The following is a 23456-nucleotide window of genomic DNA, read 5'->3' on the forward strand; positions in this document are numbered from 1 at the left end:
CTGTGAGTTAAACATAATGGTGATTAATCTGCTATCTTTAGATCTAAACACTAACAATAGGATGAAGTTGAGAATTCCTGTTCTTTAGAATTGCAGTTTTCCAGGATGCCTTCATTCCTACAAAGATACCCGGATTTGCACTGTTAGAGGTTTTCAGTGTTACCTTCAGAAATCTGTGCACAGATGGTTTTACAAGGCCGTATATAGTCACCCCAAACAACTGTTTTTAATGAGCCAGTTATTTAGGAAGAGCATGCAACAAGAGCATAAATACAATCCCTGATACTGACATAAAACATGTATTAGCAGGATAATATAGTTTGTATTTCCCTGATATATAGCAGGCCCTGGAAATATAAAACTAATCATGTCCTTAAAATTCCATAATATCTGTAAACATATATTGGAAAAGAGGGCCAGTGGCATACTGGGCTGCATTAGGAAAAGCATTGCCAGGAGGTCTAAGAAAATGATTATTCTTTACTCAGCACTGGTGAGCCTTCAGTGGGAGTAGTATGCCCAGTCTGGGCTCCCCACAACAGGAAGGACTTGGATATACTGGAGCAAGTGCAGGAAAGGGCCATGAAGACTGGAGCATGTGTCATGTGGTTGCCCAAAGAGGTTGTGGAGTTGGCATCCTTGAAGATACTCAAAATCCAACTGGGCAAGCTTCTGAGCAGTGTGCTCTGGGTGATTCTGCTTTGAGCTGGGGTTTGGACTGGATGATCGCCAGAGATGCTTCCAAACTCAGTGATGCTGTGAATATTTGAAGCAGTTTGCTTATGTCTTGTCAGCATTTTAGCTGGAACTTGACTGTGTAGGAATCCTACAGAAAGCAAAGGCTGTGATCGTAGAAATACATCCAGATGGCTGAGGCCCAGAAAAGCCATAATGGGAGCTACTAAGTATTTTGATTGTCTCATCAGAGTGACATTTGATTTAAAAATACAAATATAAAAATGACTTGGGTCTTACTATCCATGACACTGAATACCCATAAAGATCTCTCACTTCAGCTGGACTGCAGATGGTAACAACCTCTCTCTATCTTAATACCTATTTTAGTTTAATCTTGCTCTGGAAAATCTTACCATATACATTACTCTAGAAATGAATAGTTGGTGCTTTATGGTGCAGAACCTGCTTGTTGGTTTGTTACATGCTTTCTTTCTTATACTGATATTAGCAAACTGCAATGTATTTTGACGTATTACTTCAGTAATAGGCAAGTACTATGTCTGAAGGAGTTGAGAATATCAGAATTTGAGCAAGGTAAAATCAAAATATAATTACATTGCATATTCTATGGCACTTAGTTTGTGACTGTTCTTACAGCACCTTCAGAATAAGAACAAAGACAAAATTCAAAAACCACTTTCATATTTTGATAGACACAAGATTTACTTGGAAAGGCAAAGATAGTATAATTTTTTAGATCAGCTGAATAGTGATAGGAAGATATACCTGTGGTTTTTCATCATGAAAATGCCAAGGAACTAACTTGCAGTGTTAAGAATTTCTGGATCATCCTTCTTTTGAAAACTCTTTGTCTTTCATATTACTTCTAAGAAAAAGGGAAAGCACTCTGGAAAACAAGAAATTGAGGAGCATTGCACAAGAAATTAGGATATAAATATATTATAAAGCTTTTGATTTTTTTTTTTACACTTCAACAAATGAAACAGTAAGTAAATAACCTGTTTCTTTATTATCAATATATGGAGTCACATTGGGTCTGGCAGACCAAGACATGTGTAAATAACACCTGTGATAATTATTAGAAGACAGCAAATTTTGCTATGGATGAACCCATCCTCAAACCACAACATTAAGTCTTCAGACATAAATAACATATGAAGGTCAAGTACACTTAGTCCTAAGTTGCCATCTTCTGGTACCACTTTTCCCTGCCTTAAGGCTTTTACAGCGTATCTCCTTTGATTGCAGTAGTCTCTGTGTGGGATGGGTTTTTTGGTGGGGAGAGTATTACTTTAAATTGACACCTAGCAGCAGTTCCTACTTCTACTGTTTTCCTTTTATAAATTTATAGCTTAATATATCTATCAAGGCCTGGCATAGCTCCAAGTCACCCATTTTTCAGTAATACAGAAAATTAATGTCTAATAAGCATAGAGGCTTATACAACCTTCATTAGCTGAAAAAGGTATTAAATAACTTATTAATATTACCTTGTCTTTTGATAGCTAGAGTTGTGCACTTTGTTTTTCTGTAGAACAAATAGGTTCTGCATTTGGACTAGAGAAGGCTGTGTTTATCTGTCCCTTTCTGCAAACTTTCTGAATGTCACCTCAATATTTTTCTCTTGTTGAAGGACCCCCTGAAACTTTCATGTCTAGGGTTTGGTGGCTGTCTCCACTTTTCCCTGTTTCTGTCTAGCTTCTGTAATATGTAAAGTGACATAAGGTCACCGATGCTGTGGAAATTGGTTTTGTAGTTGATATGCTAATTCAGCAAGAAATCAGTTCTTGTAGAAACCCGAAGAAAATTATTTTAATATAGTGCCAGTTGACTTTCAGGAAAGAGATAATTAAAACATTCAAGGGAGTTCTAAGTCTCTGGAGAAAATACCATTATGGAAATACAAGGTTATTTTTACCACACAGGTTATTAGCTTCTTTCTAAAAGCAAATCAACTGGATGTGATGGATACAAAATAACATTTTCACCTGCTCAGGAAGATGAGAAGTAAGGTATTTTTATAAACTGAGTTCAATATAAGAAGAGACTCGGCACAGTCTCTTCTGTGTCACTCACCCCAGGTTTACAGTAACTGCTGCTGCAATTTTCTGGATGAAAACTTCCATCCAGATACATCCAGGGCTGTTAATAAGGCTGCACTAGTGCAACTGATTGCAATGGGGAACAGAATTACATTGATGGTACCTAAGGAGAAGGAGAATCTCTGCCCTCAATATGAAAAAGAGGTAGCAAATGCCTTATTTTTTCAGAAACAAATAATTAATTTAAATTGAAAATAATTTTAATAGTCAATCTCTAGGAATAATTACTAAGAATTTAGAAGCCCTATATTTTTTCCAAACAGTACACTTACACTAGGGAATTACTGAGCACAAGAAGTAAAACAACTGTAATATTTACTGTATGAAGATACTAAAGGAAAACAATTTTACCAGCATAAACTGCTTCATCTTTTTGAGATGAAGAAGAATAAACAAAATTTTGTTTATTGAAGAATAAACAAAATAAAGTGGAGTTTCTAAGAAACAATTCTGAAAAGATCTATACTGTAAAAATTATATGGTCATTGTCACGTTTTAAAAAATATTTTAATTTTATGAGATATTAAAGGAAAAAAACGACATTTTATTCTATGTTCTTTCATAAAACAGGTACAATACTGCTGTTCCCAAAGGAAGGACAGCAGTTCCAACAGGAGTAGGGTCTCTTCTAGAATGAAGGATAAATGTTTCAAAATATCTACATAAACAAGAAAGTTTAAAAGCTTAATGTGAAAATAACTTTGTTGTTTGTAACAGCATCCACTGTGTTCAGACCATTCTGTTTCAGATGGGCCAGGAATGCAAACAGGTATGACATTACATAATTTTATGTCATTAATGGAAGTGTTTCCTTTAAAAAGCACATTGTTATTTTCTGCTCAAACTTTCTTTCATTAATTCCAAAGTTCTTTTGGCCCAACCATCCCTGTGTATGTTTAGCTATGCTAGCTAAAGGTGCTTTTCCAGTGTTTTCTAATATAGACTTTATACCAAACGATATATTTCATTGCACTACATGACATTTTAATAAACTAACTTTCTAAAACCTATATTCATGTATATTCTGATCTTTCCTGATAATGTGTTTCAGGGTGACATTATTATGAAATGGACTGCCTCAGAGGTTGCTTTAGCTATTTTAACTCCATTCCTGTAATCCACTCCGTTCTTCATCTTTCAGGTGGTAACTTCTCCGACAATTAACATTATTATAAAAAGTGGTTATTTAACAAAGAGTAAATTTTACTTTGGATTTCCTTGTAATCTAGGTTTCTTTCTTAGTGCAATACCTGTAAATCGGATTATTTTCGGCTAACAGAGTCTTCAGAGGCCATACTGTACTCCTCATCCCTCTTCTTCCAAGACTACGCAGCAGTGGGTGGCAGCAATGATTATTTACCTCCTTTACTAAAGATACTTAACTGCAAGAATAGAGAAGGATGTGGGTTGTGGAATCCATGTGAGTAACATGTCACCAAATTCCAGTAAGCCACTGCTCCTGGGTAAGATCTGCAAATGCCATTGGAGATGAGTTTGCTTCCCTGGCTGACAGGGCTCAGTATATCATTTTAGCTTGTCTGAGATTTTCTGTGCTTGGTTTCTTCCCAGAGTGGTTTGGTTTTTTTTCAAATGCTAGACCACTTCTTCTAAGAGTTACCTTACATGTCAAGCAAGCATCCCTGTAAAAGTTTGTTAACTACTTGTATTTATTCATTTTGTGAACTCTTATGTTTGCTGTAACACTCCATTTCAGTTAGAAACAGCACAAGGACAGTGGGCAGTTGTGGAGCAGCCTCTGAGGTCTACCAGCTGAAAACTTGATTTACTGGTTATTCCTATCACTATAATGATTAATTGGGAAGAGTTTGTGAATGCACAAAAATCCAGAAAGAAACTTGTGCCAACTTCATTTAAAAAGAGATACTAACAAAGAAAAAAAAATCAACTGAGCTACTTAAAAGAAGTTTTCTCAGCTGAAGGCTGCAGAGTTTCCATGCCTTTCTTTAATAGTTACATATTTGTCTAAGAGTTAAGCTAGAAATAGAAATGCTCTGGTAGGTGGGTGAACTTTCATATACTAATAAGGAGAGTTTGGGGAGGAACTGTGGTATGGTCATTATTAGTCAAAGGGCCTGCGGTGTTTGGGCTGCAGAGGTCCATATCTGAAGAAGAGACATGAAATGAGAGGTCTGTGCCCCAATACTATGCCAGAGACAGAGCAGCTGTTCATCCCAAGCAGAGTTTATGCATGTGAGATCCCCAGATAGAGTTCAGCACAGCCCATTGACAATCCAAGAGGGAGGAACTTGGTTCAAGTCTTTGTCGTCTTCTCCTCCTTCACTTGATGCTAGTGTTAATAACAAGTTGTATGCAGTTACTTTTTGAAGAGATGGAAATAGAACATGCAATTCAATGTTTAATACTGTGCTTTCCAAGCTTACTCAGATGTGCACACACAGGATGGGTGTATGCTGCACACAACTTGGAGATCTCCTTCTGTTTAAAATTCTGACTCCTCTGTGCTTTACTGATTTGCCCATATAGCAGATAGAGTACTCGTAACAGTAACATCCTGTTATCTCAACTGTGAAAGGTTGTTCTGGGAATCCAATGGCTAACAGAGTGGAATTTAAATTTATTTATTGTTTTGTTTCTCAGCAAGCATTTAAAAGATCCACCAGTTCATCTCTGTCAGAGATTATTTTTCTTGTGGTTTAGCTTGGATGCTAATCTCACTGTTGAGTTTGCATTTATAGAGTAGGACCTAAGGTTTTCTCCATGTGTTCAGTATTACGGTTCTGATTTGTAAGTCTTGTTGCTTGGGATACTTGCACAAGTCATATCTGTTTGGACAGCAACAACGGAACTGGGGTTCAGATGCTGCTAGTTAATCAAGAAGGAACAAAGATAGTTTTGAAAGCTACCAATTTTCTTGGCTAATGCTCAGAAGAGTTGGTAAAAACTGCAAACACAACTGAGTACACTGATGACAATGTTTATTATACATTTTATTTCATAAGTGGATTTTTAGGAATCAGGTTTTTAATTTAGTTATTTTACTCTGCTTTAGCAAATCATGTGTGAATGTAGTTGTTTTTTCAGAATGCCTGCTCTGTTTTAGTTGCTTTTGTTGCCACTAGTCAACTTTTTTGGCAGTGCTAGGTTAACAGTGGAACTTGATGATCTTAAAGGTCCTTTCCAACCTAAATGATTCTGTGATTTTCATTCCATGCAGTAATGTCCACAAGGTGGTGCCACAGCTAAAAAGTTAGCAATAAATAAGACAAATATAATTTGATAATTCTACCTGCTTTTTATAACTGACTGAAGTATCTGCATCGTGAAAGAATTAATAATTATTTTATAAGCATAATATCATCTGCATTTCTAATGATATCACAGGTTTGCAAGCTTTGTTTTTTAAATCACTTGTGTAAACAGAGCTGGGTCTGTCTGCTGCCTGAGTGGGAGCAGCACCCACACACCTGTGACAGTCCAAAATCATGTACAAAAATTAAGAGACAGCTCAGGGTTAAGTAGAAGGGCTGATGAAGAATGAAGACCTGGATCCGTAGAGACTAAGCCCAGCAGAGCTGTGTATGTCCTAGCAGGGTTACCAGTGCAAACACCACGCCCCACAGATATGTCTTCTCATGGAAAGCATGAGATGTGTGTTTAGATCACTTCAGTAGTACTGCAGGAGTCAGCCTGAATCCGGGCAAGCAGAATAGTTCATCCTCAGCTTCAGCTAAGTCAGCTTCCATGCAGTGACCCTAGTGTGGCTATGGCACATTGTAGCCTAATTTTCAGTTTTTTCTACAGCCGGGGATAGCCAGGCTGTCCACTACCCTGTCATGATAATGTACAGTTGACTATTAATTCCAAAGGGGTATGAAGTGCTTATAGGGGGACCTGGTATGAGAGCAGCTGGATTAGTATATACAGGTAAAATTTAGTAGTAGTCTTTTTTTCTTCAATCATGGATAAAAAGGCAGCCATCCCAAACTGCATTTAGTACAGGTGGTCAAGTTTATGAGCATCTTTCTACACAAAATCAGACTAGAGAAAGTAAAAGGCAATAACAGGGAATGTAAAATGAGTATATTAATTGACCACCCAGTACAAAAAAGACAATAAAACTTACAGGGAAAAGTTCTTTTTCTGGATCTGAATGGCTACACTGTTTTATAGCAGACTTGCATGTTCCAGAAGAGCTGAAGTGCGGAGGGGCTTGGTCATTCCTCTCAGCATGTGTGTGTTCAGTTCTTCGGCTACCCTTGGCCACGTGGCCATGGTTGCTTCTTGCACCCCTACCCTGCTCCCCTCAATGACCTCTGCAATGCAGGTGTGCATGCTAACACAACAAATATTCTCTATGATCTTCTGCAATGGATAAATTAAGTTTGAGTCATTTATTCATCACATTATTTTGTACCAAAAGCAGCAAGAAAAAGGGATAATTTAAAATACCTTTCAAGCAAGCACTGGACTGATTATTGCTTCCTGCTAGAATCTCTTTTTGGTATGGTAAACCTGTATCGGAAAGAGAAAAATTAAAGGTTTTCCATAATATATTTTCTCTTAAATTACTATATTATTATTTTAAAACATACTAAAATTCTGGTGGCTTTTAAGAGACTCAGTGGAAATTATATATACCCAGGAGAGATGGTTCCCCAGCTATAAAGCAGAATGAGAGTTAGAGGCTCATTGAGACCACCTCTAAAAGTTATCAAATACCACAACTGCCACCTCTTTTTTTTAAAAAAAAAAAGGATCATATTTTAAAACTATATTTTAAAGTAGTTTACAGTATTTTAAAACTTTGTATTGGTTTTAACATCCATTTGGAAAAGTCAGAATCAGAGAACTAACTAAAAGTTTAAAGTCCCTGAACATGTCAGCTAGATTTAATTTCGGAGTCAGTCGGTCCAGTTAGTTTGGACTAACTGAATCACAATGGTGACATTCGGTCAGACTATTCCTGTAAGATTATTCTGAGTGTATGGCTGCAATGTGTGCTGCAACTAAAATGACTTTTTCTGTTTTAGTTTAGACTTTGTTTTTTCTCTGACTTCATAAAATTACTGTCAAAAATGTATATTTTTCAGATATTTTACATAGAGAAGTGATGCTCCATTCTAAAGGGTATAGCAGAGCATCTGAGATTATACCTTTAAGTCTCCACTGTATGTAAAATCCAGGTATGCATAATTTCAGTAATTTAACAACCACAGAAATCCTGAACATTTACCCTTGCAATATTTGCAATGATTTTGCATTCTTGTTGGAAATCTCGTCAGTATTTTTAAAACATCAAAACTGTTTTTCCTGTATGTCTGGTTTTCTGGTTTCCCATTTAGGCAATCATGAACAAAACATGCTTTAGCTCTATGTCTATACCTAAATCTATATATAGAACCTATTAAATATTACAAGGAGGTAACTTCCAGTAGTCTAAGTTAGTCAGTCTGAGCTCGGCTCAGAAATCATCCTGCAGATGCACAGTGTTAACCGGAAACAATTTAGAATGGCAGTGGTATCCTGCAGGATGTGTGCAACTCGTTCGGCTATGTGTTGATTTACACAGGACTACATTATAGATTATACATTCTGGTAATTGTGGTATTGTTATTGCTAGGCTGTATCTAAGCACAGGAAGTACATATAAGCACATTTGAAGTGATAACATCCACTCCTGTTTAAAAAGCAGTATTTTATTCTTGTCAGAAAACTCATACATAATGCAGCATTTGCAAGAGAAAACAGACAATTTCCTAATTAGTACTTAGAAAGACTTTTAGGAAAAAAGCTGATTTGTTATGAGAGGCCCATAACCAGCATTTACAAATAAATTCACATAAACTTTTATTCTTAATCACTTTAAAAATATTTTTTCTAGTATGGACTCTAATCTAGGATCAGGAAGAAGACTACATTTCCAGCTGAAAACACATGAAAGATCAAAATAACATTTCAGTGTGTCACCAAAACCACAGTACTAGGTTTCTGTTAAGGAAAATGAGTAATACCATTCTAGAAATGTAGAATGCTGTGAGCGGGTAGTAATTCCACCTAACTGATAGGACAGATTATGTATTCTGAAACAAAATTGTCCCCTCTAAAATCTTGCCCTATCTCTTGAGCTCAATAAGAAAGCCTACCCGCTATACCCGTTTACCTGAAGTCCCTGTATGCCTGCTTGTCTAATATTAGGATTTGGGAATAGACCCGTTCTCCATCTAACATCCCCAACCCTGTCTTGCCGTTCAGAAACAGATTGGCTCCAACCTTGGCTTGAAAAGAGGCATCTGTTCCTGCTGCTGCTCCCAGGATATGGGATTTGGGTTCATCCTCAGCTCTGCAGCTGGATGTAACATACGTTGAGGCCCTTCTCAGAACCTCTCTCACCATTTCTCTTTAATAGCGTAGGCTTCAGACCTGTATGTGAACTTAGGAAAATTACTGATCAAGTCAGGGATCTCCCAAATTCCCTCCTGGAAGTGGGTATGGATCTGTCCAGAAGAGGGAGGGAATATCCATCAGATTTTGTATGCCAGCCTCTTCTCCACGGACAACGCTAACTGACAAAACATAGTTAACATATTATATGTGCTATGCCTATGTCTTACTTTGTTTCATCAGGGAAGATAGATTAAAATTGGTATAAAGTTTCCCTCTTGTTCCTCACAACAATAGAAAATTACCAGGGAAGAGAAAATAAGATTTAACTTTATGGAATGATTAGAGGAGAGCATATGATGTTCTCTCAAAAGGCCTTCCAGCTGAACGAGGGTGGGGAGGTTAATATTACAAAACATTCTTGCCTGTATTAATACACAAGAAAAGTAACAGTAGAACTGGTAAGTATGATGTTATGTTTAATTTTAAACATAATCTTCAGTATTTTCCTGAATAGGAATCTCTGACCTTAGTTTAAACTTGTAAAACACTGTTTAACAAAGGAGCAGCTTCAATAGGACTGAGAGTACCTAATGTTATGCAAGTTTCCGAAGTCTGTTACTGGGATCAGGGCTTTAAAAACAAAGGTCGGGTAAAGATCCCTCTTGGAACACACTAGGATATGTTTATTTTTTCTTACCTTTAATATAATTAAATATATTTGTGTGAATCTCAGGAAAGGAACACATACATGTATTCTGCTGAACAGCATACCTAACGCAGCTGCGGTGTGTGTGAATCTTTCTGCAGTACATTCAGATGTTGTCTTTCATTAAGCAATAAGAGATGTTGCCTGCAAAAATATCTCACGACTTCAAAAAGAGATTCTAATGTCTGTCTATTTCACATAGGAAATATATTTCATCACTCTTTTACATGACATCAAAATCATTGTGTCCTTCCTTAATTGTGACTGTGGAGGATTAGTTACAATGGAAATGAAAATGCCAAACTGTGCATGCTGTATGATTTGTAATTAGCTCGAGATATCAGGAGGAAATTCTGTAAGTTTCTTTAGTCTCTTCATTTTGCCTTGTCTTAAATCTGCCTGATTTTGAGTTTATAAGAGCAACTTGTCACTGAATTTTTAGTGGAAATACGTTTCAATTTAAGTGCTCTAACGAGTCCTCGTCATTAAGACCCCGTGAGTTCTGTCACTTCCAAGGAACCGCGCAGAGCCCTGGAGCCCTTGTGACTGTTGGATAACTCAGAAGCTTCCTCATCTTGCTTGAGCAGTATCACATAACTCTAAAACACCTGAGATATCTTTAGGGCTTAAATATTTGGTTTAAATATCTAAAAGATAAGAGATTCTTAAGCATTAGAACACAGAGTTTAAAGATCAGATTGAGCCATGCCCCTTGCATTTACTTCTTTAATAAAGCTGTTGGGATGCTGACCAGCTGGTCTGCCAGATGCGCTCTTCCATATTTTGCCTAAGTAATCACTTGGGCCTGGGATCTACTGTACAAGTTATATCTGAACCCATTTGCAGGTATTTTAGGTAACACAGTAAAGTGGCCAGCATAAACCGAGAAAACTTTGTCTAGCACTTTGTCAGCATACCAGAAGAAATTCCTTGGGATTCAGAGTTTAAGGTTTAATTTAAATTAATTGTCAGGATGCTGAATATTATTTATTCCACACTAGGACTCATTTTAATCCAAAACACTGTCAGCTAGCATCAATGCAGGCAAAATTATATTTCTTCCTACATAGAAGCCCATCTAGATATAACCCAGTTTGCTCTCCTGTCTCAGGATTTGGTCTGTAAGGACAACAGGAACGGAAACTGCCTGGGATTCCCTTGCACTTGATTGTGTGTCAGCAGCTTGATCTAATTAGGCAAGGCTATTTTTCCACAATATAAAATTGTTATAGACAACAATATGATGAATTGAAAACTTCTCAAAGTTGTTAAATTACATCTAGTTTTGAAAAGGAGCTATATCAAGCAGATACTCAGCGAGGCAATGAAGCCCAGTGGGCAGAGTGCTGGACAGGGATTGAGAAATCTGGGTTCTTTTCCAAACTCTCCTGACTTTTAAATGACCTTGAGCTGTCACTTCTCTGTGCTTCAGTTTCACTGTCTGTATGAGGAGGATACTAATCCTCCATAATGCTTTCAGACTTACTGAAGAAAGGATCTGTATCAGCAGCAGGCATTTCTTGCAGTAGCCTGAGCTAGAGGCAGCTGTGGTTAAAGATGGCCCAGATTTGGTCAATACCTTGTGTATTCCAGAAAATCTGGGAAACTTTGGTTGTTAAGAGTCCTTGCTTTCAATTGTCTTTCAAAACATATTTCCATGTTAAAGGTCTTTCTTATCTTTCAGGCCATTACAAAATATCTCCAGAACATTTCATATTGTTTAGTTGCTGCATTAATATTCACAGTTCTTACTGATGTTACTGGGAATTGCAAAGTGCCTCTCAAGATCATGCAAATGATAACAGAGATAATGTATTTTTGACCCAAAAAAAGCGTTTTGCAATATTATACTTAACATATCTGGGTGAAATCTTTATCAGCTTATGTTGTAAGATATTGCAATTGGACTTTTAGTTTGAAACATTGAAACTAAAAAAATATGGGTTTTTTAAATTTTATCTTGATTTTACACATTTTGTATTAATATACAACTACAAGCTCTGTGCACAAAAAGAACAGTCTACTTTCAAAACTGTTGAATGCTTTGACCTCAAGGGCATAGAAACTGTTGACTCATTGTTTTTACTGCATATAATATTAGTCCTTTGTCACATCCAGGGAATGACATCATCTTCTTCATTGTTAGCAGCAGGTTTGAATAATAGAAAAAGTACAGCGTTAGTTGTCTGCTGTAGTTGCTCTTAATAAGTGAATGGATATCTGGTACCAAGATTCAGATTAGGATTTTTGAGTAACATTTAGAACAAGTTTGTGCCCAGTCCCTGCAAGGAGCTTCACTCCTGCCCACCATCTGCAGCGCAGGCAAGCTGGCAGGAGCAGACAGCCTGCAGGGTGAATGTCACTGGTGGTACTGGCTTCTCAAAAGCGATAAAGGGAGGGCAGGAAAGGAGGAGAGTAAGCACAGAATGAAACATATCTTTTCTTCAAGGTCAGTTCAGTAAAAGGAATCCCTGAACTTCTGGGAATCATATTTCTCTGGAATCTAAAATTGTGAAAGGTGATTCTCTGAAAATAAGCCATGTCTAGGACAAAATAGGAACTGATTGTCTTCAAAATGCACCAGGATAAGTATTTTACCCATTCCAAATTTGTATTCATATCTATTGGTCTTCTAATCCCTATAACTAAAATGTCTATGTCCTATTCTCAAAGGGTAATTCCCTATTAGAAGGCTTTGCTTATGCCTGCCTGCTTCATGGAAGAAAGATACATCATTATGGGTAGTAATCAGACTAGTGGAAGTCTTCTTTGGGGTGTTAAACCACCCTCTTCTACAGAATTCTGCAGAATTCTTTCATGACAAGCACAATAAATATTCCCAGTGAAACAGAGTTTACTCAGGGAGAGATTCCTTGAGAGTCTGATAAAATGCCAAATCCTAAGATGTCTCCATTATCCACTGCCTTTAAGTTTTCCCAGAAAAACATCATGATGTATTTAACTATAAAATTATAACTTTGTGGTCCCAAAAAGATTTATGTCAAATGTAAGTTCCTGTGTTGACAGACTGAATCAAATTGGACTTTGAAAAGTTGAAATCCATACAGCTGTGAGAGAAGAACCAAGGCAGCAGGCTGGGAAAGTTGGAGGCAGTGGGTTAAGGATCCAAGATTGCTTAATCATGGAGGCCCACATACCAAGAGTGGACTCAGACAAGGGGTACACACATGGAAATACTTCCTAGAATGCCAGAGCTAAAAAAGAAAAAACAAACCTCACTGTAAAAGATCAAATTCAGACCCACTGACTTGGAAGCAACAGGGACCTAGTGTGTTCGCCTTTTTGCAATGGACTTACCTGTTCTCATGCAGGTAGAGACAGCTGCCTTGCAAGTAGACGGCTCAGGTTTGGGCAGGTACATCCTTCCCAGTTCCTATCCCAAACTTGTATCCCAAATTTCAGGATTAACTAAAAACTGTTATGCTTTTTTCTTTATGTTTCATATGCTTTTGCCACATGAAGCCTGACTTCTTTTCTCAGTCTTCTGTTCCAGTCTACAGTTCCTCTTCAATCAACATTTCCAAAAGATCTCAAGTAGCATGAATTTTGGTGAGGCTAAATCACTTGATTTTCCCTTACCCTGCTTAAAAGAGGCTTTACTTGCACAAAAGCAATAATGCCAGCCATTTCCCTTCATCCCTTTAAAATTACTGGCCACCTCTAAAGAACTTGGTCTCTCTTTTATGTCACTTTCTGACAACTCATCTGAGTTAAACAGGTTGCTGTGGCCAAATTAAATGCTTGGGAAATAGACCATACAATTAATTTGCAATAGTAAGTTGTCTCAGCATCATTTCTCTTCCTCTCAAGGGGAATGCTGGCTCAAGCAAAAGAAAAGATTAATATAATAAAAATATTCTAAAGACATCCTGTTAATTGTCCCAAGCTCAGATGGTATTGTCTATTCTTCTGTTGTATGTAGCCAGCAAACAGTGTAAAATTGAGAATATCTTCCCACCACAAAAGTATAGCCTTCAGTGCTACAGGATAATCTCTGTCTTTCTGGAAAGTGGATGAAAATGTGGTGTGGCAGGGCTTTGCTTTGGTTTTCATAGGTGATCTCAAATTTGCCCCATTGATGAATATAATAATAGGACTTGTTAATTTAGACACAGCAGCAACTTTAATGAAGAGAATAAAGGTATGTGAACAAAAGGAAAATTGCAAGCAAAATAACAGCAAATTTTGGAAAAAAAAAGGAAATATTTTTGCTCTGAATATGCAAATCGGGTTTCTCATGTTTGTTTAGGGACAGAAAAGACTTGAGATTTTAAATTCAGCCAAAACAGAAGCTTTCATTTACAACTACTTTTGCAATGTTGACCTTGAATATCGCATTCAGTAACAGCAAATCTCATATGAAAAGTAAGATAGTATATCCAGTAAAACTCAGAAATATTCACAAATGACTGAGTGAAGCATAGCTTACAGAAAAATTTAATGTAACAAGTCTGTAATTCTCTATTTGCTCTAAAATGTCCTTTCCTCAAAATGGACAAAGTCTGATTTAAAGCATTTTTGCTTATATGAACATAGTCATAAAATATGTAAGAAAATACAGAATGTTATTTACTTCAGTTCATATAAACTAATCAGGCTGAATGATGAGAGAGTCTTCCTGTAATTCAGAGCACCGCTGAATACTATGCATGAAACAGTGTTCCCCCCCTCATAAACAGCTCGAGCTTTGCATATGTATCAGTGTAGAAAAATCAGTATTGACTTATTCACAAATTACTTTTTAGGCACTGGATTCTCAGAAATATATTTGTATAACAGCGTCAAGAAGCAAATGACTTTGTTGATAATTTAATCAGTTTTTCTTTCATTTTATGGCCTTAAAGATGCCTTGATCTTAAAAAATTATGTTTGTCATTTTGAAAAGCAGGACTTTTATCTCAAATATGATGCTCACTTCCTTCTTCTAATACTGATTTTTGACATGGATTCAGTATGCCCTATTTCATTTTCTTTCAGACTGCCAATTAAGATGTTTCTTAATATTTTATCAAACCAGCAGGTTCCCTGCAAGAGGCTAACTTGTTCTCCTGCTTTTATTATTTATGTATCTTTCCAAAATAAAATATTTTGAATGTGGTACAGTTTTTTCACACCTCAAATACGGATTTTTTCAAATTCTGTCATTCTGCAGAACAGTAAGGAGAGAAAATAAATCAAGATGTTCTATCTGATTATACCTTGATCATGTTTTTCTGTGTTCTCAAAAAGAACAGTGTGAAGCTTCACTTGCTCCACAAAAACCATTTTTAGCTTTTGAAAATATTTTAAAGACAACTCAGGAAAGCCAGACCCAACACTAAGAGTGGAGTTCTACTCATCTTACAAAAAGACTCATGTTGCTTTACCATAGTCATATCTGACCATTTAGGATCTCCTGGTATTTAATCTCCATTACATGAATTGGGAAAAACTTATTAGTTGGAGCCAAAATATGGGCAGAATTTCACCCACCATAATATTTCCTATCACTCTCCGTCACTGACATGAGTGGGTGATGAAAACTGTCCATAACTGTGCTTCTGGGTACATCTTGAAACATGACAACCTAGGAAATACTGACACTGTGTGTTAGGTAGGTGTTAGGGAATTTTGCTGTCTTTGAAGTATAAATTGAAATTAATAATGTTAGTGATAAATTCATGGTGGCCATGGAAGTCTAAAGGTTGTGGCAGGGCTTGTGTCTTTCAACAGACAAGTTAGAAAAGGCAGACAAGGTTTTGGGCAGACAAGAAAGTATAGTTGCACTCCTTGTATGAAACTCTTGCTATGGGCAGAGGACGTTAGAGATTTGTTCTGAATATTAAGTAATCCAAGAAAACAATAGGACTGTGAAAATCCAAAAGTTAGACCTTAATTCTTTTCCATCTCCTTTATTACCTTCTCAAATTATACTGTGAAGATCCAGAGCCTAGACCTCTGGGAAAGCTCCTCAATCTCGGAGGAAAAGACTGAGAAAGATGTTCTTCAAAATAATTTACCATTTAGTTTCCTCAGTATGTTAGAAGCTCGTTATAGCTCTTCTGGCTCTTTTCAGTCCTCCACAGATGCCTCCCATTTATAAAAGGCACCTAATAACAAGTAAACCTTTTTGAAATGTTTGAAAGACTTCTCAGTGCTCCAAGATAGCTAGTATTCTCATTATTTAAGACATGTACACAAACTGATTTCTCTCTTTTGGTACCTCCGGTGCAAGGTTATTGTCAGAAATAAATCGAGTCTAACTTGTGGGGAAAAAAAATTGGATTCCATCATATGTTTCATATTGTACCATTATGAAAATGTTATATTAAATTCAAATACTTCAATTGTACCATTAGATGGTGTCATTATGTGGCTTGCTAATTGATAGGTTATTCAAATGAACATTATAATTTTAGACTTCTTAGAAACATCCATATGAAGAATTTCCAAACTTCAGAGAAGTAAACTGGGTGTTAGGAAGGAAAAACATTTACTGAGAATATTTCCTAATGCATGTCACTGAAAAATCGTTACATAACTGCTGTGTGCATTCCAGGAGTTGGTGCAGTCTATTTTTAATACCTGGTATGAAAGAACTTCCTGCTACTTTTTCTCTTTCAAGGCTGCTTTGTGGTTCATTAGATCATGCTGGCAGGCCAATTTTTCTTCTAGCCTTAAACCTCATTTTTCCTGCTAAAAAAAAAAAAAAAGGTGAAACTGTATCAAATGGAAGAAGGTGCTGAGCATAAAATACCATTAAGAGTAAGGTATGTTATGTAAATGTTGCAGTGGTCCCAGAACTAAGCACTGCCAACTCAGGCTTAATGTTAAACCTGAAAAGAAATCTAAACATGTTAAACACATACTTTTAAGTAAAGCAAAAGAACTTGTATGCCAAGCAACAGCACCTAGCAAGAATTTTCAACAGATTTTTTTTTTTTTAAATTAAAGTAGTTTTAATTTCATACTCTTCTCCATGCAGTATTATCATAGGTCACCATTTTGACCATAATTTATATAATCATGATAATTAACATAAAGTATTTTGCTTAAATCCAACCAAACTTCTTCAAACATAGGCTATGCAAGATATTTCAGAATATTTTAACTGCACAGAGAGTTTACAGCATTAGTGTAATTTTGCTGTTAAAATCCTAGACAGAGACTGATAGAGATGAAATGGCCAGAGGGACCACCATTTTCACCTCATCTGACTTCCTGCAAAACAAAGGCCCCAGGACTTCCTGAATGAATTTCTTTTCAAGCTAGAACATGTCTTTTAGGCAAACATACAGTCAAGGGACAGACAATCCATTAGATCTGCTAAAAGAATTTAAAAGTATTAATTTTATAGACAATAATGAATGTACTTGCAAATTAACAGGCTGTTCATTGTATATTAGAAAGGACTTCATGACTCTCTTACTTTTATCCATAGCAGAGAAATGGAATGACAGTTTTAAAAGCAGAACAGCATTCAGTGGCAATTGCTGCAACCGTTGCTGCGAACCTGTGTGAAATCTCTAGCAGGGAGGCAGCGGAGCGTTTTAAGTCAGATGACTGAAACAGGTAATACCCTCAGCTGTCCAACCTGCCACTCTGACATACATCACCATTGCCATAAAAGGGAGGTTTCAACATATAGAGCAGCTCCCAAACTGCCTTAGTTTTCAGTTTGGTGTCTGAAGGCAAACAGTCAACTATGGGAGATGTGGAACACCTTTAGGGGCTGTTAGATTATGCTGTCCCTGGGGCTTGTGATGGCAAGCTACACTAACGAGGGTGTGGCGACGAGGGTACCTGCTTTACTCCATGGGTTTAATCCATCAGCACATGTGGAGTGGAGCCAGGGGTATGTAAGAACCCCAGAACTAACAAAATATTTGGACTTCCCTTTCTGTTGCTTTTGTGTTCTCACACCAGAAGCAGTTCCTTTCCCCCCACCCTTCCCTCTGCTGTCTCCATAAAGTTTCACCTCCATAGAATAGTTCTTGATCATTTTTTTCTGCACTTCTGTAGATCTTTCAGGTTGGTTTAGTTGCCAAAGAAACTGCTCCAACCCTCAGTCCCAGTGCTCCCAGTCTCAATCCCAGCACACTCCTTCCTCTCCCTCTTCACATCAGAGCACTCTGGATCATAACCTTTATTTTGAGAGGAAATGTCTTCACCCAAAAGTGTGAAATCTGACTGAATTCTGCTTATTTCGATGAAGTTGTTATTAAGAAATTCATTAGAGGTCACTTAAAAATCTTCCCCATTTAGGCCAAAGTTGTGGAACTGCTCTGCTTAATCTTGTCCAGTACTTCATAGTAGCATCTTGTTTTCAGTTGCTTGTAACTCTTTAGGCTGGTATTTTCCAAGCCAAGCATCTGCCCCAGGTTTAATTTTTGGCAGTTTCCAGCTAAACCACTGTAGTAATTTTCAAGAACAAGGTTAAAAAAATATTTTGCCCATATTAAAAAATAATAATTCAGTTGCTTCATTCAGAAGCGTCAGCATCCCCATTTCTCTACAGAAGGAATTTGAAATGGAACACCATCACTGGTCTAGTTTCATCCATGTACCTTTTGAGCAGCAACTTGGAATTTGGCAGCACCATTGCTGTGTTTTCACAGATGTGCATCCAAATGTAACAAAGTTATAAGACCCCATAAAATCTCAGTTTGCACGTGATCGGTTAAGAATTGTTAGCTTTTGGCAGCTAAATTTTCCGAAGATCAGCCTGTGCTGACGGAGCCCGTCCTGCGTTCAGCTGCTGTATGGCGTGCAGGCACCACGTGCAGCTTTTTTGCAGAGCAACCGAGTACGCTCTTTGCCTGAGGCAGTGGGGACCAAGCAGCGTTTCTCTGCAATTTCTCCTCCTGCACTCCTAAGTGAGATCTGGCTACCCTCTCCTAAGGGCGTTATCTCCCTTTCTTCTGTTGCTGCTGAGGCAGTGAGAAAAGGAGGATGGGCCACAAAGATGAAAGAGTTTGGGAGGAGGCCTGTAACCTGCAGAGCGTGGGAGGAGCAGAAAGTGAGAGGCAGAAGGAGGAGATGAAGGTGGTAGATGCCAAGGAGACAACTATTACCGACCACTGCTAGGACTTCTCCTAGGACAACTAGGACATCACGGACAGAAAACAGTTGTGGAAACAGTTCTTCATGACTAGGGGGAAAAAAACATTATGCATATATACCTAATGAGATTCTGCTAGGCAATGGGGAAAGGATATGATATATTAGGTAAGGAGGTTAATAAGCATAATGGAGATAAAGATAAGATGCCAGGGGAAATAATTAAGAAAAAATAAGAGGGTGGATATGCAGATGAAGGAAAGGAAACTAGGAGATTAAAATAAAGCATGAAGAGTGCAAGAAGGCAAGAGCCAGGGAATGGAGGGATGAATAAACAAAGCGTGGAAGAGAAGAGCTGGGAGTTACCAGAAACCAGCACAGAGGAGAAAGAGAAGGCAGGAGCCAGGCAGAAGGAAGATTAGTTAAGAGCATCAAGGGACAGAAAGAGTGTGAGTGCAGACTGAACTCTAAGAATAGGTTGATTTTTTGAGTCGGACATCAGTGCAAATTGTGATTTATCTGTAATGGTATAGGAATAGGAGTGGAGTATGACTAGCATCTATAGCCACACTTTTTTTCTTGTTAGAGAGCTTCTTTATCAAATATTCTGGATCTGTTGAGCCAGAGCTCCAGAGCTAAGGTGACCGCATGTCACTATCCGTTTACTTTTCAGACTTCCTCTGACTTTATTAACAAAAATTTGAAGTGCCTGAAGTGCAATATGCTGCTTTTTTAACCACAGTAAAAAATATATCTGCAAAATATATTTGAAAATATTTTAAGTAATTTAAAAATTATAGGTAGGGCTGCCAGCAATGCCTCTCACTGGCAGAGCAAAGCAAGGCCCTGCGCTTAGCTCGATGGACTTTCACTGTGGGTGTTTGTCATCTAAGAGGGCTTGCACCACCACCACACTAATTAGGCACGCTTCATCACAGGGGTGAGCAGCACTGCCTTTGCAATTTTTTCTGCCACCAGCTAGGAATAACACCACCTGGGAGACATGGGAAGAGAGAGGTGGAGAGGGCTGGGTGCACTGGGTGGCCTCTGTGTGCCCATGAGCAGAGCAGAAATGGAGGTCACTCGAGCAGGAGCCAGGGAGTGCAGCAGCTGGAGGTGGAGTGGGAGGTGTCCTGCCCCATGCTGCAGAGACACCAGAGTTCCACTCTTCCAGCAATAAAGTAGGGGGAAATGGTGATATTTGCCTCTAACAGGATAATTCAGCTTGCAAGCTGGACATTCTTTAACATAAATGGCAAATGCTTCCCCACAACCAGCACGTTTGGTCTGTTATATTCTCTGTCAGCTGGAAGGCAAGCCTTGCAGAGCTGAGCTGCTTTACTTTCCTTTTGAGAATGAAAGTAGCATGCTGTCAGAAGATTAAGTTGTTGGTATGTATCAGGTGAGGAAAAATTACTTCGAAAGTGCAGATGGTCAGACATACATTTATTTTTATATACTTGGGAGCTGCAAGTGTTGATTTGGTGTCTATATATTTGTTGGTCATACTGATAGCTTAAAAACAAAAATTACACTCCTAATAACTGCTAGAGGGTAAGGCTGCTGTTACTACTTGATTCCTCCTACAGATTAAACAGAGCTCAGAGTTGATACATTGACCTATTGCTTCTTGAAGCAAATCTCTGTTCAAATTCTGACCTACATCCCAGCTAAAAATGAATTCAATCTTTTCTTAATTTGTAAGAGATACTTGTGTACATTACAAAACCATCTCGCAATTTGGCAAATTAAGTTGTCTGTGGTTAGCTACGGAATTGTAGAGATATTGCAGTGCACTGCAGCATTGCATAACGAGCTTTCCCAGACTTTGCCTTACTCGAGTGAGTAACAGCAGTCCTTATCTCTAGCGAGCATCAGATTCATCCCATTTTTGAGAAAAGAATTAGTATCAAATATACGATGGGCATGTTATGCCTTGTGGCTGCAACGTTTTTTCAATTAACTTCTCTGAATATACCACAATGAAAAGTGTCAGCTTTTTGCCTCAGAGGCCTATAATTAGATTAAATGAATACAGTTAATTATCTACTACCTTCTTTACACAAAACAATATGTTTCTATAAATTAAAATGCTAGTACAGGAAGGAAATTGTTGTTCACTCCAATATATGCATACAGTGCTGGATTGTAAATACTGTGAATATATCATAGTGTAGCACAGCTTTTTGCCTGCAGCCCTTATTTTACATGAGCTCAAACAAATTACATCTGAAAAATCCATAGACATCACACTATTTAGAGCATCTATGTTGGTGCAAGGAGGTGATATTATTAAAAGTTACAGTGCTCATGAAACAAATACACTTTTCTCTTTCACAGATGTTCTCTATAAAATTCCCTTAGAGTGATTAAATACAGCTTTGTTTGTGTACCTACAGACACACCCTCATAGACTATGGTATGTCCAGATATAAAGCTGCTTTTTCTAGCAGAGTGTACTTCTCCTTTCAGAAAATTTTAAAAAAATCTGTTCTGTAGGAAGTATTTACAATTAACAGCTCAGTTTCCAGGCCTCCTGGTATGCTAGCTAGTGTGTACTGAAAATCTCTGCCTGTTCTCCAGCGTTACTAAATATAAGCAAAAGTTCATGACTGATCAATATGCTCCCATCCTGGCATGCCTGATTTGGAAGTGCAGATATTCAAATGGGGGTACATCACCTCGTGGTAACATATCTGAAGCAGAAAGCACTCCTTTTGATTTGACAAAGTGTATCCAAATGTCCCTATTTCCATCAGAATAGATGTTAATAACTTAAGGCCTAAACATGCGATCCTCCCTCACCAGAAAATTACAATTAACTTTAGCAGAAGCCCTTATTCTGGCCTGCAGTATACTCTGCATATAAATGCGATGTGTGCCCAGGACTGGTCTTGTGCTTCATTAGGGTCAAACCCTGAAAAGCTTTTGAATACTCAGTGTTCCTACAGGGCATCGCATTTATTGTGGTTTGTGCTGTGTATCTTTTCCTTTAAACGTTCATTAGCTCCGTATATGTGTGTTCATTAAAATATCATTGTGTTGATAATAATCTTAATATTAAGGAGTGAAGAGGGCTGTGTTGCCATATAAATGCTGCCCCGTTTCCTGCTCTCGGGATGTAACAGGAGAAAGAAAGACCATCTTGACAGGCACTATCTGCTGAAGGAAAACTTTCACCAGGAGCTGTGAATTGACTTTAACCTTTTAGTGGCTGCACTGTGAAGCAAAATGTTTCATGCTTCCTACACAGAATGAAGCTTTTTTTTTTTTTTTTTAATACTGATAAATACCAGTGGCCCTCCTAATTACTTCTACAAATATCAGAAAGCAGTTACAGAGGAACAAAGACATGCAACTGGAAACATGGTTCAGTGGTCTTGTACTTCCCTGAAAAGCTGATTATACTTTTGGCTGATTCAGTTTCTTTCAGAGGGAATTTACCCTTTTTGGCAGTTTGAGTTTCAGCAGTGCTGATTGGACTAACGGCAGAAAATGCATCTTTGGCTGAGGAAATTAACTCAGGGTCCTGTGTGTGTCGAAGTGAATTTTGCCAGCAAGCTCTAGATTTCGTCTTTTAGCCCCTCGGTGTCCCCTGTTTTGTAGGATTCAGGAGCCATTTTAATACTAGTTTAAAAATAGAGACATTTCATTTATGCTTTTGCAGGTGCCTCGCCCAATTCCCTGCTCTCCCTGTATGACTTATCTTTTAGGATAAGCCCTAATGAAGGTCAAGGTTATTCTGAAGTATCCAACATAGAGGCATTCTCTTCCTCATAGCTCCTTAAGATGAACTTCACACAATTATAACTGATACTGTGCTGAAAGGTAATTCAGACATTCTGCGAAAAAGTGCAAAATGACAAGCAGTAACCTTTAGCACTGTAAAATGTCCCTGGTGATTTGTACTTAGTGCTTCTTCAAAATGCAAGAAGCCATCTTACCACTCAGTGCCATGGCAGAACTTATTTCTTTTCGAGTGGTGCTCTGTAATTTGGGTCTGCAGAGCAAGACCTGGCTCATTTGGCTGTCAGAAATGTGCCATGTAGTTTACATCCGAAGATTATTTCCTAGCTTCTGTGATACAGAAACCAAGAAGCCTAGATTTCTCCACCCCTACCCCCCCCCTCTTTCGCCTGTCTGTAATTTTCAAATGTAACAAAAGGTCATGAAAAGCTCTGGCTGGGAAATACACCTTGCTTCCCATTTTTTTAAGGAAACCTGGAGAGAAACCTGCTTCTTTTCGTCTTCTGCGTGGGCTGCGCTGGGAGAAGATGCTTCTGCATCCCTGAAATCTGGGGGGGGGGGTGGTGGGGTGGGGAGGAGAGCCCCGAGCTGCAGCGGGAGCGCCGCAGCCCGGGCAGCGGCCACAAATATGTGTCATAAACATCCCCCCGGCAAAGACGTGGGTCCCTTTTCTGTACTCACTGCGGCTGCGGGGCTGCGAAGGCATCGGGGTTGTGCTGAGGATCCAGTCCCGACTGCGGGGAGAAGGAGGGAGAAAAGGGAGGGAAACAGATTTA

At 38.1% G+C, this 23456-nt stretch overlaps 1 long non-coding RNA gene across 2 annotated transcripts; it reads right to left on the reverse strand.

Moving 5' to 3' along the window:
* Position 1: 1 nt before the first annotated feature.
* LOC141926399 (uncharacterized) lies at positions 2-23434 on the reverse strand. Of its 2 annotated transcripts, none has more exons than XR_012624116.1 (3): positions 23362-23434; positions 16459-16569; positions 2-1585 (listed from the first exon to the last, which is right to left on the reverse strand). It is a non-coding gene; the product is annotated as an uncharacterized LOC141926399 (long non-coding RNA). The 2 variants fall into 2 exon arrangements; XR_012624115.1 differs by lacking the exon at positions 2-1585 and adding an exon at positions 15196-15983.
* Between the last annotated feature and the right edge of the window lie 22 nt (positions 23435-23456).

Source organism: Strix aluco, chromosome 8 (assembly GCF_031877795.1).
Source record: "Strix aluco isolate bStrAlu1 chromosome 8, bStrAlu1.hap1, whole genome shotgun sequence".
NCBI classification, from domain to species: Eukaryota; Metazoa; Chordata; class Aves; order Strigiformes; family Strigidae; genus Strix; species Strix aluco.